Below are 23,077 nucleotides of genomic sequence, written 5' to 3'. Positions count from 1 at the left end.
CTCCATGTGTGCATCTGTAACTACAGCATCAAAGGCCCAGGAAGGCCAGAGCAGCAGACCACCCGCCTCTCTCTGGCTTGAGTGGTAACTGTGGTTGGGATAATGGTCCATGTCCTAACTCCAGGCTCTGTTTGAGAGCAGGGATTTGTCAATGTGAGGAAGAGAAGAAATTTTCCCCCATTCCTTCTTAAGAACTAGAAAGAGATATTTTTTCTGTAGTTTGAAAGCACTTTTATTAGATTTTTTTTCTCCTCATTCTTCCTCCTTCCTTCAGAGACTCTCATGAGGGACATCTGTGTTTACATGTAAGCAAAAAGCAAGCACTGAATGATCTGCTCTCTTTGTATCACAGTCCATGGGAAGGTAGGAGAGAGAGGGGGGAGGGGGAGGGGAGGGGGATGGGGAGGAAGTGGGAGAGGGAGAGAGAGGTAGGGAGATGAGGGGGAAGGAGGAGGAGAGAATGTGTGTGCATGTGTGTCTAGAATCACAAAAATTAAGTCCAATCAGTTTCTAATATGCACTACTGTATTAATGGAGCTTGCGTGTAATTAAATGGTTTGGCTGATAGAATAAAATGATGTCATTGTGTTTGAAAACAAAGGCAAGGACTGGGGTATGTGGGTGGTTCCACTGATTATGCTTGCCCTGCAGCAAAGAGGACTGAGTTCAGGTCCTCAGCACCCACATAGAAACTGGGCAGAGCAAGCAGGCATCTGTAACCTCAGGGATGGTGGGTGGGGACAGATGGATATCTGGAGTTCCCTAATCAGTGACCTCAGGATTCAGTGAGCGTTCCTGCCTCAGATAAAAATGCAGTGGTGACTGACTGAGATAGACCTAAAGTCAAGGCCTGGCATCTGCCCTCGCTGCCCCATGCTATATGGCGCCTGTCTGTTCAGTCTCCCTCTAGAGCCCCTAGCTAGCTGGAACTTGCTTAGGGTCCCAGAGGACCAGCTAGCACAAGGGGTAGATAAGAGCTGCAGATATCCCAAATCCCTTCAGATTTGTTTTCTGTCCTCTCCCACAGATTATCGTGAACAAATGCCTGGACTTGCTCCATGATGTTTCCACAGAAATCAGGAAGGGAAGTAGATATTCTCATAAAGACCTTGTATGAAACAGGAAGCTGTACACAGCATGGCATGTCCCAAAGAGCAAGCCCTGATGGCTCAGGGAAAGAAGGAGCATAGCAGGGGTGGTCTGCAAAATCTTTTCAAACCCTGGTACTCAAGCTTCTTGGATAGGCCATACTCTTGATTTCTTATCAAAAATGTCCAACTCTCTCAGGAATTGAAAGTCTACTCATGGGTGACAGGTCAGTCCAAAGCTGCATAACTCTCAGGGACTTGTGTCCTAGTGGGCTTCTGAGGTCTCCAAAATGGGCCTTCTGCCCTCATCTACACTAACATACAGTTGAAGGATTGACCTGTGAAGTGTAAAGGAATAGAGGCCTGAGAGCCAAAGCCCACTTGGGTGTGGATCCCAACAGAGAAAAGAATTCCATTTGGATGGTTAAAAGGAGAGTTGTGTTATAAGGAGTTATTTATGGAGGTGTCAGTGGGTTGGAAGACTAGGAATAGATGAGACACCCAGGGACATCTAGTGACCCTCCCTGGGGCATGGGGATGCAGAGGCGGTGGGAGGAAGTGGAATTCCCAGGGTCCAGTGAGAATTCGACCATGGTCCTGAGTCATTGCCTAGTAAGAGGTGTAGACACAACCACCTCTGGGAAGAAAGTGCAGAGACGGAGGCCATGGAGGCATGGGTGGCCCAGAACTTCTCTTCCCAATCCCAATCTATTGTTTGTGACTCCCACTGACCAAGCCCATGTGAAACCTGATGTCCAGGCGAGCACAAGTCACCTAAGGCTGCAGGGGCTGTGGTGAAGACGAAGCATAGGGACAAATTTTTGGTGATGGAGAGGGCAGACTAGAAAGTACACATCTTCGGTCCAGGGTATTAAAGAATGGGACACTACAACTTGCTTGTTTGTTGAGAACATGGAGTTGGTGGGAACAAAATGTATTGGGTGATGTCAATTCATGGGATCAATATTAAAATCTCCTCATGTTTTGGAGAGGTGTCATCTTCTCCCCTGGGCTTTGGTTGGGATGGTGTCTGGAGACAGGGAACTCCAAAACAGCTCCTTGGTCCTCTGTGTCCTCAAAGGTTCACTGGGTGACAATGATGCTTCCCATGGTGCTGGCCTCCAGGATGACTCAGGACGGTTCTACAGGGATGCGATGCACTCCACTTTCCCCTGGGGATGGTCTGTAGGACTAATAGTATCTATCAGAAGATACTTTTGGCAGAAGCCAAAAGAAGCCAAAAAGTATCACTTTTGAGTTAGGGAACAAAGTTACAGCAATCTCTCTTTCCCATCTTTTCTCCCACTTCTTTCTTCTTCTCTTCCTCTCTTCCTTTGTTTCCACCAAGATCTCTGCTTTCCTCTCCCCTCCCTTCCTCCCTTCCTCCCTCCCTCCCTCCCTCCCTTCCTCCTCCCTTCCTCCTTTTCTTCCTTCTTACCTCTTTATTGGCCTATGGAAGTTGTTTCAGAAGAAGAGACCCACATAGATAGTTGCTGGGTTTTCCTGACATCACCTCACATAAAAGCTTGGGAATGAATTTATGGCCAGTTGAACCAGATGGCTACCCTTCTGATCACGTGAGCCTGTGAGCTGGAACCACAGTGAGGCTGTGCCCACAGTCCTGGCCATCAGAAGGTGTAAGACGACAGACATGCCCAGCTTTATATCACTCTTGCCCAACAGTATCCTAGTAAGAGCTTGGCATCAGAATCATTTGCAGATTCATATAACTGATGGTTATTAATATCCAGAAGACACTTTTATTCCATGCTTATCAGTTATTCACAAAGCCAGAGGATCACCCTCTCTTAAATGTATGGCAACATACTTTGACTGCTTTCCTGAGACTCAGTTTCCCCACTTTATAATAAATATAAAATGTCTATCAAGGGGTTGTCTTAAGAGTGAATGGACTAAGATAGTCCAAGTGCCAAGTATGGTGCCTGAAACACATTGACTGCTCAACAAATTCAGTTGCTATTAGTCAGGGAGAGAAAATGGCTGGCTTATAATGAACATGTCTATTGTAGTCTTTATGATCAGATACATGACTTAAGAACAGAGGTTTACTTTGGCTCGTGTTTCAGGGTATCTAGTCCACTGTCTCAGGAGAGCAAGTGCCTGGATGCATGTCAGTAGTTGATGGGAGCGCCAAAGCTAGGCCAGGAAGCAGGACTGGGCCATAATCCTCTAGACCTATCTATCCCTGTGCAGTGGCCAACTACCAACTAGGTTCAGCCACCTCCCCCCAAACAGCGCCGCCTACTGGGGACCGAGTGTTTAAACACATGGACCCCTAGTGGGATCTTCTCATGTAAACCCTGACAAGGTCCTCAAGGAGACCTAGGAGGAAAGTTCGCCATGTTCCCTTGGTAATTTGGCTGTTAGTTCCTTTCGTTGATGGAGAACAAGTCTGTTCCCAATAGCTGCCATGCACAGGGAGGAACGCCCCGCTTCCCCCTGCCCCCAAACAGCCTTCAGAAAGTCCTCCAGCCCAACCACGAAGAATCGACTGTGTCCACCCCGTGCCTCCCTGGCAGAAAAGAGAATACCTGATTTTCTGGACACGTTCTGTCGCTCTCTGGCTGCTTGCCCAACTTTACTCAGCCGTTCCATTCTCTAATGACTCAGGGATGAGTGTGGGGGATTGAGTCATGGGGAGCGGGGTGGGGTGCCGGTGACCACGTGGTGTGGACCGCAAGTCATACAGGCTTCGCGGGCCTCACAGTCTCACGGAAAACAGCAGCATGCACCAGAGTACAACGAGAACAGGGGAAACCAAGCTCAGACGTGATTCCCTTTAGCCTGGGAAACTGGTGTTTTCCCATCAGGGGGAGGAATTGCTGAGTGTGAACTTGGTCTTTGAATTCCTGTCCTGATGCTCTGGTTGTCTTTGAGGATAATCTCCCCCCAAACACAGGGGAAGAGTGTGATGACTATCTTATTTTCAAGGTATTTTTTGTTTTTGTTTTTGTTTTATGGAGACAGGGTTTCTCTGTATAGCCCTGGCTGTCCTGGAACTCACTCTAGACCAGGCTGGCCTCCAACTCAGAAATCTGCCTGCCTCTGCCTCCCAGAGTGCTGGGATTACAGGCGTGTGCCACCACCGCCCGGCTGACTATTTTCAAGTTTTAACACCACCCCTAGGACCAGATAGAAAGGAGATATCTATTGGTGGGTGAGGAGGCTGCTCCGCAGAAAGCAGTGCCTAACATGTGGAAGGTCTGAGGTTTCACTGGCCAGCGCCAAAACCAAACCAAACCAAAAACAACTAGGAAAAACGAGTCAAGATCCTTCTCAGGCACTGAAAAATTATAACCAGGACAGAACAGAATTGCCAAGGGCAAAGTGGGTAGGACCTTTTTCATTGCATGTCTGTTGTAGCTCATATTTTCAAAATCAGCAACCAGAAGAGTGTAGATGTTTTGATCCCTGCTGCTTGTAATTGGGACAGATCTTGGACTACAAGATCCGTTATTGACCAAACTACAAGATCACTCACCCATTATCCATCAATGGAAATTTGATTCTGATACTACCAGAAGTGGAATACTCAATAATCAGGCACAGCCACAGGCCAGAATTCCCAGTCCACACAGAAATGCAAATGACCTCTGATTAATGAACCATCATGTCCGGATGTAATAAGAATCACACAACCTTGTTTTGTTTTGAATGACCTTTGACGAATATGTAGACATGAATGAAATTAAGAACTCTAGATCTCTGGAAAGTCACAGGCCACTATACCAGCAACAGTCCCGAGAGGTGGCCAGGCTTTGGAAACAATTAGAACTAAAGTGGATTTTATATAAAAATAAATCTATAAAAGTCTATAGTGTTTGTGTGGGCAACATAGCTCAGTAGGTAAAGGTGCTTGCCACCAAGCCTGCTGTCCTGAGTTCAATCCCTGCGGCCCACGTGGTGGAAGCCAAGAACCAGACCTGGCTCTTGTAAGTTGTTCTCTGATCTCTACATGAGCACAGTGCCGTGTACACATCATAACACACACACACACACACACACACACACACACACACACACAAGCATCCCATAGTATTCTACAGGATTGCAATACACATGTCTATAGCTAGCGTATCATTAATTTTCATCGGGCAATCTAAAGATTAGAAATGAAAAATCGAAGCACCCTGAGTGCTAACCAGTTGCTGCTAACCAGTTACAAAGGAAAGGAAGGGAACAGGGAATCACAAAGCAGGTGAGTAGTGAGGGCCAGAACCCGAAAGACTGGCATGTGCAGCTCTGTATGGGAAATGAAACTTCACATGCACCGTGCATTTGGCAGAGGTGGAGGGTGACAGGGACAAGAGGTTCATCGTCATTTTGCCAACACTACCTGCCCAGCCCTCACTCGAAGCTCAGCCTCGCCCTGTCTTTCTTTCTTCTCTTTGGCTGCTGCCTCTTTTCAAACAAGAACACAGTCATTTAAGCTCCTGTATTAACCCCCCCTCTTGCCCTTCCCACTCCTTGTCTCTTTCCCCCATGCGCCCAACACGTTCTTGCCTCCTTGTCATCCCCTCCCTTTCCCCATGTAATAATTCCCTCCCGTTGGTTCCCTTTGCCTCTCTGCTACCCATGTCTGTTCAATTCCTCTTTTCCATTGCTGTTCTCTGAGAATATCCACTATCCATCTTAGATCTCTAGACCACCAGCCACAGCAGCAGCAGCAGCACTCAGAACAAATATTCATTATAATGGCCATGCTCGGTCCCCACTCCAGACCTGCTGTACCAGACACTTGGGGAGTAAGGCCCAGTGAGCTGTGTTTTAATGAGCCCCCCAGGGGATCTGATGCACGTTCAAGTTTGAGACTTCTTGTCTTGGAGGGAAATGTCAATTTACGACAAAAACATGCAAGTATCTTTGAGTGCTGATCCAATAAGCCTTCGTTTCTAAACATGTAAAACCCTCCTGTGCCCATTAACTAATTAGGACGTCAGACCACCAGGCTGTCTGGGATGCTTTCAGAAACAACATGACCAATTACACTCAAGTTCTCTGATTACCATCAGGCTGTTAAATCCCCTGGCCAACCTGTGCAGTCCCAACACTCACTCCTCCTCTGCTTGCTTCTAAACTGTACAAAAGAGGGGAGGGGAGGTGGTGTGGACCTTCTGTCCTACCACCGAGTTGTCTGTAAGTCTACTAAAATACATTCTCCAGACACTGATCAGAACGGTCACCTGGGAAAGATGTCACCGCCCAATGCAGAGAACACAGCTTTCTCAGCTTCAAGATGGACTTTTCAGGGTCCAAGTACCTGGTGGCTCTTAGAATCCTGAACTTGGGCTGGGGCCATGGTTCTGTTGGTCAAGTACTTGCTGCACTAACATAAGGACTCAAATTTGGATTCCTGGAATTCCTGTAAAAAACCGTGTACAGCAGAAGGCACCTATAATTCCAGGGCAGGAAAGGTAGAGACAATAGGATCTCCCTGAGGCTAACTTCTGACTTCGACAAAGATAGACTCATGTGTGCATATACATCCATTGTGTTGGCTAGCTTTATGTTGACTTGACACAAGTTAGTCATCAGAGAGGAGGGAGCCTCAATTGAGAAAATGCACCTGTAAGATCAGGCTGTAGGAAAGCCTGTAGGATATTGATGGAGGAGGTCATCATTAGTCATTGTGGGTGGTGCCATCCCTGAGCTGGTTGGTGGTCCTGGGTTCCATAAGAAGGCTGTGCAAGCCATGGGGAGCAAGCCAAGAAGCAGCACCCCTCCATGGCCTCTGCATCAGCTCCTGCCTCCAGGTCCTTGCCCTGCTTGAGTTCCTGTCCTGACTTCCTTTGGTGATGAACAGTGATGTAGAAGCAAAAGCCAAGTAGACCCTTTCCTGCCCAAGTTTCTTTGGTTATGGTGTTTCAACCCAGCAGTAATAACCCTAACCAGGACACTCATTTAACAAGATATTAACTATACATGCACACATACACAAGCATGCTCATGCACATACATGTTCACACACATATATGCTCATGCACATACATGCTCATGCATATACATGCTCACACACTTACATGCTCATGCACATACATGCTTACACACATATATGCTCATGTACATGTATGTTCATGCACATGCATGCTTATGCACATGCATGCTCATGCACATGCATGCTCACACACTTACATGCTCATGCACATACATGCTCACACACACATATGCTCATGCACATACATGCTCACACACATATATGTTTATGCACATACATGCTCATGCACATGCATGCTCACACACTTACATGCTCATGCACATACATGCTCGTGCTCATGCATGCTTATGTACATACATCCAAGTCCTGAGCTTGGCTTCAGAACTCCAAGCTCCATAATTGGATTCTCCATAGCACAAATGCATTTGGGAGGTGCTGTTCCAGGACACCCATACTTTCCTCCCTCAGAGCACTGGTCACCTTCAGTAGCAGGTAACAAGGAGGGTAAAAGACGTTATTAATACTCAGTGGTACATGCTGACCTTGAAACGCTTGTGCCTGAAGGCAGTGGTTCCTCAACATCCCTCTCTGCAGGTCACTCAGTAGAAGGTGACCAAGTGTGGTGTCCAATCGGTGAAGATGGTGACATTGGCTATGATGGACTTCAGGACAAAGGCTGAGAAAGTCCCTTAACTGAGCAGGAACTTCTTCCCAGGATTCTAATTCTGCAGACCTGGCACATGGCCTGGGAGTCTAGATTTTTATAAAAGCTCCCAGGAGGTTTGGATGTAACCAAGGGTTGAAAGCCACTGATTTATGTGAATCTACGCGTGGTGTTTAAAGAGTGGTGCATCCTGAGACATATGGGAACCAGGAATGCCTGTAGTCTTTGAAATGCTGTGATTGAAAACAGACAGATCTTTTTATCAAATCATTCTTAGAGCCCTCGGCAGGTGAAAGTGGGCTAGGGTTTTGCCTGAGGATAGTGACGCTGAGTTGGGAAAAGAAGATTCTTAGTCTTCAATAAACTTAAATTCTACAAGATTGGTGCTCACTTCAGTGATGGTGAAAAAAACAAATAACTCAGGGGAAAAAACCGAAAATGTTTACAGCCCATTTTCCCTCATTAGACTTGGAAATAGTTTTATTGAGTCCCACCCAGGGATGAATTATTACTGCTTTGTTTTGTTTTTTATCACTGAGTTTGTCTGACTTGGTGGTCTTCCGCTTGCTGTTAGCAGTAGAACTCTACTTGAGAGAAGTCTTGGTATCCAATTCCAACCATCTAGAACACGTTCAAGGAATGACTCCCTAAACCAGGGGCCTCTTCTCCCTGATATTTAGAAGCAGCAGAAACCTGTGCTATAAACAAGAGTGAGAATTCATAACCTACTTTGTAGATCTCTCTCTCTCTCTCTCTTTCTCTCTCTCTTACACACACACACACACACACACACACACACACACACACACACACATACCTACACATACACACACATCATACACCCCCAAACACAACATACACAGCACACACAAAATACACACACACACACACATGTAACACACACCACACATACACACATACCACATACAGATTACACACACACATACCACAGGCCACACATATACTACACACACTATATACTACACACACACTATATACAGACATCACACATACACACTATATACCATACACATACTACATATGCATACTAAACACATGGACACACCATATATACAGACACCCCCCCATATATCACACACACATACAACACACATACCATACACACACAACACACATACAGTGCAAACACACACCGCACACACGTTACACAATATAACACATATACTATACATACACACCACATACTACATACCATACACACTACACACATATCACATTCTACATACCACACATACACCACACACATGCACACATATACACCCTACACTACTGAGATCAGCATCACTATCAAAATTCAAGATTATCTGATAAGTAAGAACACATCAGCAGATTTCTCTTTGTTTAACTCACACCTGTCCTACGTCACCCCCAAGTCACTACAGCAGTCGCAGGGATTGTCCTCAGCTGACACCACATTCATACTTTAAGGATAAGTAATTAAGGCGAAATCACTGAAAAATCGACTGGTTAAAAGTGAACAAATATCGAACCAAGACTCTGACCTAAGGTTAACTGTGGCTGCAAATGACTAAATTAGTAAGAACGGACACTGCCTGGGTATTTCCCCTCCTTTTTAGACAATCTTTCCAGACTCCATTGTTTATTAAGAGCTCCTCTGAGGTTTGGACAACATAGAAAAGCAAATGGACAAACCTTGCCACGATGAATGCGTCTGACTTGATGAGTTTAGACAGGTGTATGATCTCGTAAAAACCTTCGGGAGTGTGAATGGATAGGAGACTTCCATATGTAAGACCCTAAATTGCAAACGTCCTCACAGAAAGGAAGGGCTTTGGTGGGCTTATCTGAGACAGAATTTTGAAGCAAAGATAGGAAAGCGCCAGGATGCCTCTGGGTGTTTGGAGCAGTGAATGACTGAGCAGAGAGGCGGCAGAGGAAGCTACCTACACAGGTGAGGCGCGGGTCTTCAGTGATGCGGAATGTAGAAATCCCTTTTCTCTTCATCTGTTGGCTGCCGAAGGGATTCATTAAGGAACAATGGGTTCATATTAATACACATTTTTTACTACATTTCTTTAAAGTATTCCTGTATCTGGCACTGATTAAATTGGAGCAGTGTGCTTTTCCCATGAATTCCGGGCCTTGCATACTTACATAGTGGTTGGTCTGTGAGGGAAGGGCTGGTCTTACCCTGAAGCTCAGAAGGCCAGCAGAGTGGTTAAAAAAGTGGAGCAGAAGCCTGACATCATTGGTGGGGCGTTGACCAGAGAAGACTGCTCAGACGTGGGTTTAAGTCAATAGAAAGAAAGGTCATTGTCTATATTAGCCAGCCAATGACCACACTGGGAGTTCCGAATCTCAGTGTAACACCTGAGTCTTTCTCAGGGTGAGCTTTGAAGCAGGAAAAGTGTTCATGGCCGACATACTTCAGTTAGCAGGAACAGCTAGCCAGAAGCAGAACTACAGAAGCCAGAAAGCAAGGTTAGTACATTTAGAGACTTTCCCACAACTATGAACTTGGATGGATTAGACCTTTGTTTTAGTTTTGGCAGGTGGTGCTGTCTATGTGCTGAGTTTTACAGCCCAAGTGGTACTTTTTACCATGGAGTCAGTTGTGCTAAGGTCTCGAGACCCATGAAAGTCTGGGGTCCTGTTATGCAACAAATATCTTTGTAATTAAATATGTCATTTTAGGACTGTTTAGTTACTTCCATAGGAAGAATTAGTAGAGGTGGATACTTGTATGCTTTAAAAGCATTTAGGATTTTAATGATTTTTTTTGAGAATTTCATACATGTAAATGTGTTCTGATCAGATTCATATTTATCCACACTCCTTCTCTGATTCCTCCCACCCCCACCCCACCCCACCCCCACCCCCATTTAAGACCTTACTGCAGCTTCCCCTAGGTCTGTCTGCTTTATGCCCACACCTGGAGCCAAGATCTGCCTTGTTCTATGAGAAATGATGAGTTTCTCTCTTAAGGGATTTTGTTTGTTTGTTTGTTGTTGTTGTTTTGTTTTGTTTTCCCCTCACAACCATTGCAGGGTTCTCCACAAATCTCAGACCCACTGGCCCAACATTACTTGGATGGGCAGTAGCTTCGCCCAGCCCTGGATCCTCTTCCTTAAGCCATGCACCGCAGCTGGAAGCGGATTCAGATTCCAGTTGTGAGTCTCTGCTTGACCAGCCATATTAGTCAGGGTTCTCTAGAGTCATGGAATATATGGGTAGTTTCTATATAGTTAGGGAATTTGTTGGTGACTTACAGTCTGTAGTTCAACTCCCCAACAATGGTCAGCTGCAGCTGTGGATGGAAGGATCTAGCAGTTGCTTAGTCCCACAAGGCAAGCAGGAGAAGAGAGTGAATCTTCCTTCTTCCAACGTCCTTATGTAGGTCTCCAGCAGAAGGTGTGGCCCAGATTAAAGGCCTGTGCCACCACACCTTTAATCCCAGATGACCTTGATCTTAGTGACCTCCCTGTCTTAATGTTCTGGAATTCATAGCCACTATGCCTCAAGATCTCCATGCCAAGATCCAGGTCAGAAACGTGTATCTCTCAGCCTCCAGATTAGGATCACAGGTGAGCCTTCCAATTCTGGATTGTAGTTCATTCCAGATAGAGTCAAACTGACAACCAGGAAGAGCCACTACACCAGCCATGCCCTGCCTCCGCAAGCCAATAGGTTGCCCTGTAACTGCATCTGGGGTGTTTGCCTGTAATAGGGGTCCTGCCCCAGAAGTGTTAACTTCATAGGGTACCGACCACTGGAGTTTCCCTTCCAATCAACACCCATCCCTAAAATAGAAAGAGGATGGGAGATCGTCCAGAGTACAGACAAGCCTTCGCTTCAAGTCCAGGACTGGAGCAATTATATGAAGTTGTGTTTTCTCTGGCGAGAACTGCCCTGGTGGTGGGGATTTTTTTTCTGTCAGTTTAGTCTATAAATGAAATGGAGTTACAGCTCCTATTAAAATAGAACACTGTGCCCTCAGTTGGCTCTTAACGGGTGGGAAAACCCCATTAAGTGCTTGTGAATTGTGTCTTAAATGCAGGAATCTTAATCCAGGGATCTAATAAATCCCTCTCCCCAACTCAAGTGAAAGTTTTAGGTCTTTCGGCATCTGATCCCTTATTTCTTCCCAAAAACTGGGCTGGGCATCCAGGGCATTTCTACCACTGGGGTACTGTTATTGTCTTTCATAGAAGCTTGAACTTTGGCAGGTATGGTTACAGTGAGCTCTTTGGACAAAGGCCTGAGATTCTTGTTCTCAGAAAGAATGCGGAAAGTCATGGGATTTCTGTGGCTGGCTTGGGATGTAACAGCTCATAATATCCTAGGACCTAAGACCTTATGATATTCTCTGTGCTTGCCTATCTGCCACTAGGTTCAACACTTGCCACAAAGAGTCTTCTCCTTTGAGAGTGTAGCTTGTCAGCGTAGAGTTAATAGCTTAATACAACTCTATCTATCTATCTATCTATCTATCTATCTATCTATCTATCTATCATCTATCCATCTATCATCTATCCTATCTATCTATCTATCTATCTATCTATCATCTATCAATCTATCATCTATTCTATCTATCATCTATTTACATATTATTTATCTATCATCTATCAGTTTATCATTTATCATCTATCATCTATTTATCTATCATTTACCTATTTATCATTTATCTATCATCTATTAATCTATCACCTATTTATCTATCGTGTACCTATTTATCATTTATCATCTATAATCTATTTACCTATTTATCATCTATCATTTATCTACCTATTATCTATCTTATCTGTCATTTATCCATCTATCCTATCCTATCTCATCTCATCTATCTATCTCCATTATTATCCATCTCTTCCTCTTCCCTCTTCAGAGTCTCACTGCATAGTCCATGCTAGCCTTGAATTCATGATCCTCCTGCCTCAGCCTCATCCAGGTGAGAGCATGTTTACAAGAAACTTTGAGACTGGTGGGAAGAAATCCAGTCTTTATACTGTGAGCAGTAGGGAACAATGCACATCCGTATTTAAGCTTAAGATTGGTTTTGCCTGTTTGTTTATCTTGCATCACCAGCAAGGTGATGCATGTGTGTCTTCCTGGAAGTCAGGAGGTCAAGGAGCTCAAGGTTAGCCTGGCTGCCTGACACTATCTCAAATCAACAGACAAGATTACTTTTAGCCCTGTTGCGATGGTTCTAGAAGAACTTTCTGCTGTCTCAGAGTAACCATTAGGAGGAAGTCAACACCCAAACAGTGGAACCCCAATGTCTCAGGTCTCATCCAGTTTTGGATCTTCTCAAGGACACTTTTATTGTCAAATGTTGCAGTTCAGAGTCTGGGGTGACACAGTTTTCCTGCCTCTTTCAGAATCCTTCAGTTAAGCCAAATCTGTCTCTCTTGGCTTTTCCTGTAGCCAATGCACTTCAGCAAGACAACAGTGTCATTCACACTGAACCCTATCAGTGAGGATCAGATCTACACCCCAATTTTCTTTTTTTTCTTTTTTTTCTCCTTTTTTTGTAATTTGATATTTTTTTATTTGCATTTCAAATGATTTCCCCTTTTCTGCCCCCCCCCCCCACTCCCTGAAAGTAGGGAGCCGGTGCCTACCCACAGCCACCTGGTGTGATAGGACTCTCCTGCTATGGGCCACACCTCACGTGTTCACCCATCCTCTCACAGAATCTGTCCTGCCTCCACCCTCCACCCTTTCTCCCTTTTTTCCTCCCTTTCTTCTTTCCTTTCTTCCTTTCTCTTACCTTTCACGTTTTCCTTCCCATTTATCCTTTCATCAAATAATTGTCTGTCCCTCTCTGTCTGTCTGTCTCTCTGTGTGTGCCACTTCCCTCCCCCACACTCTCTTTAATCCTCTGGTCACACACACATACATACACACACATACATACATACACACATATATACATACACACATACATATTCACATATATACACACATATATACACACATATATACACACACAGAGATATACACACACATACATACACACATATGCACACATATATACACACATATACACATATGCACACATATATACACACATATACACATACAGACACATGTACACACATATGTACACATATATACACACATACAGACACATATATAGATATATACATACATACATACACACATATATACATACTTACACACATATACACACACATATTATATATATACACATACACATACACACAGACATACACACATAAACACATACATATACATGTATACATACATACATATACATGCACATATTTTGAGACACGGTCTCATATATGCAGCTCTAGCTGTCCTGGAACTCACCATATAGACCAGGCTGGCCTCAAACTCAGAGATTTACTTGCCTCTGACTTCCAGCACTATGTCTATAAAATCTAAGGATGTGCACTTTCATTGACAATAAACTCAGGACCCCTTCTTCACACTGCAAGCCAGAATTCCCAACCTTCATGCACACCAGGGCCAACCCATGAAGAAATGACTTTGGGAATTAATTTGATTTTCTGTCAAAATCATTTTCTTTTAAGTTGAGAGAGGAACAAAGCCACAGGAGAAAAAAAGGAACTAAAAAACCAGATCTCAGACTGTCTCCGTGTCCAATCCATGCTTGAGTCTTGCGTGGAGAGGAGGTGCCTGGGTGATTTGAGTTGCTGAGAGCTGAGATTGCCCCAAACACCACCGGGAGATGAAGTGAGGCCAAGTTCGTGCAAGGTGACTCAAGAGAGTCGGTTTCGCACGTCTTGGCGTGTGAGTGGAGGGGTCATTTCCCCACAGCAGCACTGCCTGATGGTAGCTCCCTCTCAGGGACTGAGTCCTTCCAAAGATTAGCTTATCACTCTGAATGTATTTGGGGGTAACTTCAGATATGACCAGGTGTACTGAAGAAAAGTCAGAATCATAGGGGGAGATCTGGGGACAGAGGAGATGAGGAGCAGAGTGGGGACCACCGCAGGAATGCCCCTATTACAGACAATGGGCTGACCCCGAACAACCTGGACCCTTCCTCTTCTCCAGAAGCCCCTCCCCCTGCCTAGCTCCCACCCACGCCTGGTTCAGCTCCCTTTTCAACTCTCCGCCCCCTTCTGGTTCTGCACAGAACCTTTCCATTCATCTAGACATTACTAGTGGTCTGTTCCTTTTGCAAACGGAAGATAAGGCATTTGTTCTGTGTGGTCCGTCAGCTTATGCAAATCTGCATATCACGTGTACACGTATTACATACACATATTGTATACTATCCCGGCAGTGCTGGCGATGGTGCGATGCTCGCTGGCTGGCCTTTCTCTCCAGTCCTGATGTGGTGGGTGGGTCCAGGTGGAGACATTCCAGGCGGCAAGCAGGACTTTTTGAAAAGCTTTTTTATTGCCCGCTTGGCAATACTAACCCTCCCCCATCACTCAGCCTACTTTGGAATTAATTAACGCCCAGCTCAGAGAATGTGGGCTTTATAGCAATAAAACCGCTCCCTCATCCTGCCCTCCCTCTGAACCCAGGGCCTTGAGCAGTGTGTGTGTGTGTGTGTGTGTGTGTGTGTGTGTGTGTGTGTGTGTGTGTGTGTGTTGACAGGAGGGTGGATTGACAGTCCTTGATCCGGGAGGCCTCCCTCTTTGACAGAAGACAGGTAGAGACAGTAGTTGCTCCCCAAACACCCTGGTAACTTCTTTATTGCTCTCCAGGAAGCGCCCAACCTCGAGGGCCAGGCATGAGTTCAGATGCCACCACTCCTTTCCCAGGTTTTAGTGTGTTAGATTCCATCAGAGAAATATTTTGAAATCCCAGTTTCTAAGCCAGGCTCCTTACCAGTCGGAACTAGAATTCATGAAAGTGAGTGAGCCCCGGCCATGAAAATGTCCTGAATCTTGTGCTCAGATAGATGTAAGACCCAGGCTCGGAGCAGTGTTCATCAGCACAGTATGGGGAAGAAAACCCTAGTGCCACAGTCGGGAGAATGGCTGCTCTTAGATTCTGTGTAGATCTTAGTCACTCAAAGGTGACAACAATTGAGATCCTACCCCAGCATGCTCTGCGGCCTCTCAAATATGGCTGCAGATCCAATAGCCAAGGCGCCTACAGAAGATGCCTACGGTCGACAGGGGCTGCTTGGGTGGTGCCCTTCTGAGGGTGTTTGGAACCTGGTACTGGCTCTTTTGAAATGGTAACTGGATTCAATGTCCACGACGTTCACAAGAACCCTGATATTTAAAAAGGGAGTCCTCCAGCCTTTCAGCAGAAGAGACAATTGTCATAATATAGTACAGAAATCACAGCTGAGATATTAGCGATACCAGGAAAACATCTGCCACCTGCCACAAACTCTGGGAGACCTGGGATTATCTGTCATTCTCAGCTCTAATTTGAGGCAAAATTTATTTATTCCACCTTAATTCCTAAATATCCTTATCATATCTCATGCCTTTCCAAATATCTGAGTTCTTTTTTATTTTATTAGTGAGTAACTGTCAGAAGCTTGCTCTCGGAGGTTTCAGCTGACTGAGACCGCATTAAGAATAATGCAAGGTTTAGGGTGCTGGGGAACTAGTCAGCCATTCCCTCTCCCTCGTGCAGAGGACCCAGGTCCAGTTCCCAGAATCCCACATGCCTGTAACTCTGTAATCACAACTGCCTGTAACTCTGACTCAGTTCCAGCGGAACTAATGACCTCTTCTGGTTTCCATGGACAGCTGAACATACATGTTACACATACACATAAATAAAAAGAATAACTGTTTTAGTTATACATGCTGGCATATACCATGTATCCTAGTAGTCAAGAGGCTGAGGCAGGAGGATTACAAATGCAGTGTCATCATCATGAGGAGAGTTACAGACATTCCCTGGGGTCTTGACTTCAGTTACTTAATATGATCTGCACCCAGAAGCAGACTTCTGGTAAACTTAGTTTTCAAAATGGTGTCACCATTTCCATCCCATGAGAGTTTGAAGGGCTCATTGTTTTTTCTTTCACTAATAGTTATCATTCATCTGAGTACAGCTACTCTGAGTGTCTGGATGATATGTCTCTGAGCATTTGACTTGAGTTGCCCTAGGATTCATTACAGGTGTTGAGTATTTCTCTAGAGGCCTGTTGACCATTGTATGATTTCTTAGGAAAATTGTATATTAAGATTACCTATTTGTCTCTCTGTCTATACATCTATCCATCCACCTACCCACCAATTGATCAATCTGCCTATCTATCTATCTATCTATCTATCTATCCATCCATCCATCCATCCATCCACCCACCCACCCACCCACCAATTGATCGATCTGCCTATCTATCTATCTATCTATCTATCTATCATCTATCTATCTATCTATCTATCTATCTATCTACCCACCCGCCCACCAATCAATCAATCTGTCTATCTATCTATCTATCTATCTATCTATCTATCTATCTACCTACCTACCTACTTTTGAGGCAAGATCTGATGTAATCCAAGCTGACTTCTGACTCACTTGTAGCCAAGGCTGGCACTAAACTCCTAATCTGCCTGTCTCAGTCTACCATGTGCTGGGACTACAGGTGGGTATTACTGTGCCCAGCATATTAGTGTACTTTTTGTTGGTGCATAATAACCAGATGTGCTTATGAAGTACAACATAAAACGAAGTAAATCTATGAGCTTCGGATCCTGATCAATGCATGGCGTCTCCCTGGAAACTGACCGTGTTTCTTGCTGGGAGTCTTCCGATGCTTTTTCCTGATCTTTATGAAATACCTAATAAATTCCTATGACCTCCTCTGCTTTTCTCTGCATGGCAAATCAAACCCACTCCTCCCGTCTCTCTGTGTGTTGATATCCACCATCCTGTCTCCCTGTATCCTTCCTTCCTTCTCTCTGGCAATCTCGCTTCTTCTAAGACATCACATTTTTAATTTCCACACGTGATTGAGAACAGGGATGTTTATCTTTCCCTATCAGAGTGCACTCCAGCACTATTAATGAGGCCCCAAATAACAGAATTGCATTCTTTCCTGTGCTTGGACCTGTATAAACTCTGGGTCCTGCCTTCTTTTGTTCATATCCCTGGGTCTCTGAGTTGCTGTGTGGAGAACCATTGACATCCTCCCTTAGGCTCTATACAGCATATAATAGTTGGTCCCTGGGACAGAGTCAGTAAACTTTCAGGGAAATACACTGTGAAGCAACCTGACTTCCCCTGACCCAACCATCTCTCAACACCACAAGCTCACCCTCCCAAGGGTGTCTTTGTTGAAGTTAGGGCTTTCCTGGCTCATATCTGTCTTCCAGTTATCCATCCCCTACCCATCCCCCACAATCCATCCAGTCCTCGGCACCTTGCCCTGACAGTCCCGGACACATGGTTTCTTCCTGTCATGCGTTCATTTCACAGGTATTTATGTACCAAACAGATCCAGTAAGGGTGAGTGAGCCTCCACAGTAAGGCAGATAAAGGACCCATTTCCTGGCTTCTGAGCCCCCAGAGCTTCTATTTTTCTCAATGTGTTTATATACTCACTAACGTTTACAGTTTTATGAGGTTTTGGCAGACTGGAGTGGATGCCTTTGTTCTTGAAGAATCTTCTGTTTTCTTTGTCCTCTCTTCCCCCTCCTCTACAACTTGTTGCCTCCGGCTGTCATAATAAGCACACTCCTAGGAAGGTGCTCTTAGTGCTCCCTAATGAGTGCTCCCTCCCTAACGAGGAGCTGACTCCTCCACCACAGGGCAGCATCACCAGGGAATGCTGTGCATGTGTGCTGGGTGCTGACTCCCAGGATCATGGCTTTTCAGAGTCAGCCTCTTGTTTTTCTTAAGCAATGCTGATCGCAGGGAGGAAGCTTGTCTTGGAATCATCACCCGCCATGTGGAGGTTGTGTACGTCCATGCACGCAACAGCAGCAAGGTTCAGGAATTGCTACTTAAAGTCAGACTCCTCTGGAAAAGGTGTGGCAGGTTAGGCTGAGTCTTGGCTGCTTTTGATATCCCTTGCTGCTGAAAGTAGATCTGGACGTCTGAGCCTAAACATAAACCATGGTCCTCAGAACTCGGTTCGAGAAGATAACACAAAGCAGAGAGGGAGCAGAGCCCAAGCAAGGAGCTGACAACCCCTAGTCCTTCCACACTACACTGTTCTTGAGACACCAGGCATCCCGTGCTTCCGCAGAGCCGTGAGTGTCTGTATCATGGCGATGGATGATTGAGGCCAATCAGCAATGTCCACATGTCTGAGTCACAGGAGATTCTGAACTATGGGAAGTTGGGTGCTGCATTGAATTAAGTAGACTGTATTGTCAGAGTCAAGGGCCAGCCTCCCGCCTTCTATGGAGGCTCCAGATTTATCTCCGTTGGCACTGGGGTTGGTAGATATGGAGCCCACAGCCATGTGATGCCCTATCCAGGAGTCCAGTAACATCAGGACATAAAGGGAGCCTGGGCTCGGACTCTCATACTGCTCTCATCTGGGCCAAAGATTCTTCCAAAGCAAAGTGGAATTGCTTTGGGCAAGCGTCCCTCTGCCGTGTGTCAGTTGTGACAGCTGAGCTCAGTCCAAGAGAGATTTGTCAATCCTGGACATTGTGTAAAAACCCTCCTCAGATGGAGCCCACAAGTTGATAGTCTTCTTCTGGAGACTTCTGAGAAGCAGGCCACAGCCTTCATCAGCCGGAGGCAGAGAAGTGAGTCACTTCTGAGGGAGGATTGTCTAGGGTCTGTGGAGAAATGACACTGTAGGTCCTGCCCAGTTTTCGCGTCCCCCAGGATTGAGGTGGGGCTGGCTAATGATCTATAATTGTCACCTGGGTCACTTTGAGGTTGTTCCCAATTGTTCCCTTCTACGCAGTTAGTTCTATATCCTCCTGGAAGATTTGTGGGGTGAGTGCTTTGACACCCCCATTTTTAATTGAATCTATATTACTATTTGGGAAAATGATAATTACATTTGTTTATTCATTTGCTTATTTCAAGGAGGCTTGTTATCACATGCATGTGGAGGTCAGAGAACCACTTGGAGTTGTTCTACCTCTTCTACCATGGTGGACCCTGGAACCCAACCTCAGGTCATCAGACTTGGTGGCAAACACCTTTACCCTGAGCCATTGTGCCAGCCCACTCTTTGTAAATTTTAATCCTAATGATGGTCATTTATAGGCAATATATCGAAGCTGGCTGAAGGTCCTCCACACTCATATTTAGGGTGATGGTGGCAAGCACAATGCCCTACAAGATACATATATACACAGGATATATACATACACACATATACATACATACATATATATGTACACACATATGTGTGTGTGTGTGCATGTGTGTGTAAGTTGCAGGTCCAGAATCGTTGGTTGTTGGTTGCAGAAATGACAGAGGAGAGTCTCAAAGTCTATTTGGATTGGGTAGAAGAGGTTCCCTGAATAGGGACAAATCTTGAGACCACACTTCACAAGAGAGGATGGAAAGATTTATCTGTGGTGCTTGCTTTAGATGGAGCAATAGAGAGCCAGTGTGTGTGAGCCAAATACAGTTTTATATTTCTTACACTCCAATTATCTTGAAGGAACCCTGAGTCTCAAATGAAAGCTAGTTCAGGGTCTGGGGAGATAGACATATGTCCTGCCAAACATGAGGGTATGAGATATGTGTTAAAAGATCAGGAGAGGCAGAGTGATGTGCACCTATAATTGCAGGGCTGGCTAGACAGACTCGGGACAGTTCCTGGGCTTGCTGGCAAGCCAGCCAGGAGTCCAAGGATCCGATGGGAGAAGCTGTCTCAAACATGAAGAATTGATAGCACCCCAAGAAGAACAATGCCTAAGGTTGACCTTTGTCTCCTTGTGCATATGCTCACACCTGTATAAAAGTTAGCCAGAATGAGGCGCCATGCTGCAGTCTGACTTCCGTCTGGAGCTTACCCAGGACATTAGAAGATTCGGCTTGCCCATTAGGCAAAGCAAGCCAGGGAAGAACAAGTCAGTGTACTGGCGCGAAGGCAGTGCTTGGTTAAGTAAGGGCACTTGCTTTGCAAGCAAGAGGACCTGGGTTCAAATCTCCAGCATCCACATAAAAGCCAAACATTGTCATGTAATCTCAGCATTGCGAGACAGAGACAGGCAGACCCCGGAAGGTCGCTGACCAGGCAGCCTAGCCCAATTGGCAAGCTCCCGGTTCAGTGAGAGACTCTGCCTCAAGGCAATAATGTGTGGAGAGCCACCGAACAAAGGCAGACAGTTAGTGTCATGCTCTGGCCTCTGCATGTAAGAATACTCACATTCAATATGGTCATATGCATGAACACACACAATGTACACACACACACTCACACACAACCAAAATAAAAAAAGAGGAGAAGGAAAGGAAAAGAGACAAATTTGTATGTGCACACAGTGAAGGTCTCCATCGATGTCTGATTTAGTCAGCAGGCCAGCATGGCTCACTTTAAAGCCCTCCCATTCTTTCCTTTGCAAACACCCCAGATGCTAAGATTCTCCTCACAGGCCAAACCCTGCTGATATTTTACAAGCTCTGGGAACATCTTAAATTTTCTCAGTTGGATTAAGGTTGTTGTGTGGTGGGATGACAGGCTCTCGCAGGGGACCCCTGAGGGCGGAGGCTGTGGACTTGCTCTTTGCTTGTGTGACAGGCTTGGGATTTCTCTGGTAATGTTAAACTTTACGATTCATCTCTGCAGGGGTGCCTTCTCCCAGGCCTGTGGGAGCCGTTGAGGAACAAACGCCAGGAGGCTGAGTGTGAAGGACAGATTTGTTTGTGATGAGCTCTGGAGGTCTCACACTCGTGTGATTTTGTGTATTCTCTCTTTTCCACAAGTCGATGCCCAAGCTGGACATCACATCAGTTATTGTGAAACAAGAGGCTGGATTGTAACCCAGAAAGATGGTGGGAAATTCAAGGTCTTGGCAGAGCTGGGCAGGAACTTTAAATTCTTTATTGTATTGTAGTGTATGTGAAAGGTGGGGTGTGTGTGTTTGTATGCACGTGTGTGTGTGTATTTGTGTGTACATATGTGTACATGTGTGTATGTGTTTGTGTGTACATATGTGCATGTGTTTGTGTGTACATGTGTGTTTGTGTGTACATGTGTATTTGTGTGCACAAGTGTGTTTATGTGTATACATGTGTGTTTGTGTGTACATATGTGTTTGTGTATACATGTGTGTACGTGTGTGTGTGTGTGCACAAGTGTGTGTTTGGGTGTACATGTGTGTGCATATGTGTGTGCATAAGTATATGCACATGTGAATGGATCCTTGAGTGCATCCACTGAAAGCACAGCTGGGGGCCAAGAGTCTGTCCTTTCCTTCCACCACATGGGACTTCCATCATATGTGAGACTGCCTTGGGCTCTTGAACTTGGCAGAAGCACCTTTACCCACCCAGCCACGATGCTGGCCCCAGTAGCAAGTCTTCCTTAAGATGTATTTTATTTATACGTATGTGTATGCATGTGCTTGCCCAGGCACTCACACGAGATGCCTATGGAGGCCAGAAGAGAGCACTGAATGCTCTGGAACTGGAGTTGTAGGCTATTTTATCCTCTGGTATGGTTGCTGGGAAATGGAATCTACTCTTCTGCAAGAGGAACAGGAGCTCTGAGCCCCTGAGCCATCTCTCCAGCCCTCAGAGACTCTTCTGTGGGTTAAGTTTCTGTCAGGTGCTCCGACTTGGCTGTGTATGAGGTCTGTCATATACAGGCTTAGACAGCGACTTCTGAGAGCCAGTCATCTTGGGTGGAAGGACTCAGGGACAGTGTCCCATAGATGTTAGACAGAGAGCTTGAGAGACAGCTAAAAATCAAAGAGATTTATGTGTCACTCAAAACCAGAGTTGGCAACCAATTTCTCACGCGTCATTAAAAAAATGCATGCATGTGTGTGCATATGTACTTGTATGCATTTGTGTGTGCATGTGTGCATATGTGTGCCTGTGTGTGTATGAGTATACATGTGTATATGTATGTACACATATGTGCACATGTGTGCATGCGTGTGCAAGTATATGCTTTTGTGTATGTGTGTGTATGTGTGTACATATCTGGATGCATTCATTCCATGGTACATACATGGCGGAGGGCAGAGGTCCTCACCTTCTACCTTATTTGAGATGGTCTCTGATGTTCACCATTGTGTGGACCAGGGTAGCTGGCTCATAGGATTCTGGGTATTTCCCTGTCTCTGTCTCCTTCCTCACCATAGGATCACTGAGATTACAGGCATGCCAAGCTTATTGTATGTTCTGAGGATTTGGACTCAGGTTACTATATTTTCACAAGAGCCCAGACCACACTGAGAAAGGCAGGAGGGAGAATGTGCCACAGCCAGGGGTGGGGATGAGGCTACACTCTTCATTGTCTCCACACTGTGAGCAAAGGACGGC

This window comes from Apodemus sylvaticus, chromosome 22 (assembly GCF_947179515.1).
Source record: "Apodemus sylvaticus chromosome 22, mApoSyl1.1, whole genome shotgun sequence".
Classification (NCBI taxonomy): domain Eukaryota; kingdom Metazoa; phylum Chordata; class Mammalia; order Rodentia; family Muridae; genus Apodemus; species Apodemus sylvaticus.
Note: the sequence above shows the minus strand (reverse complement) of the source record.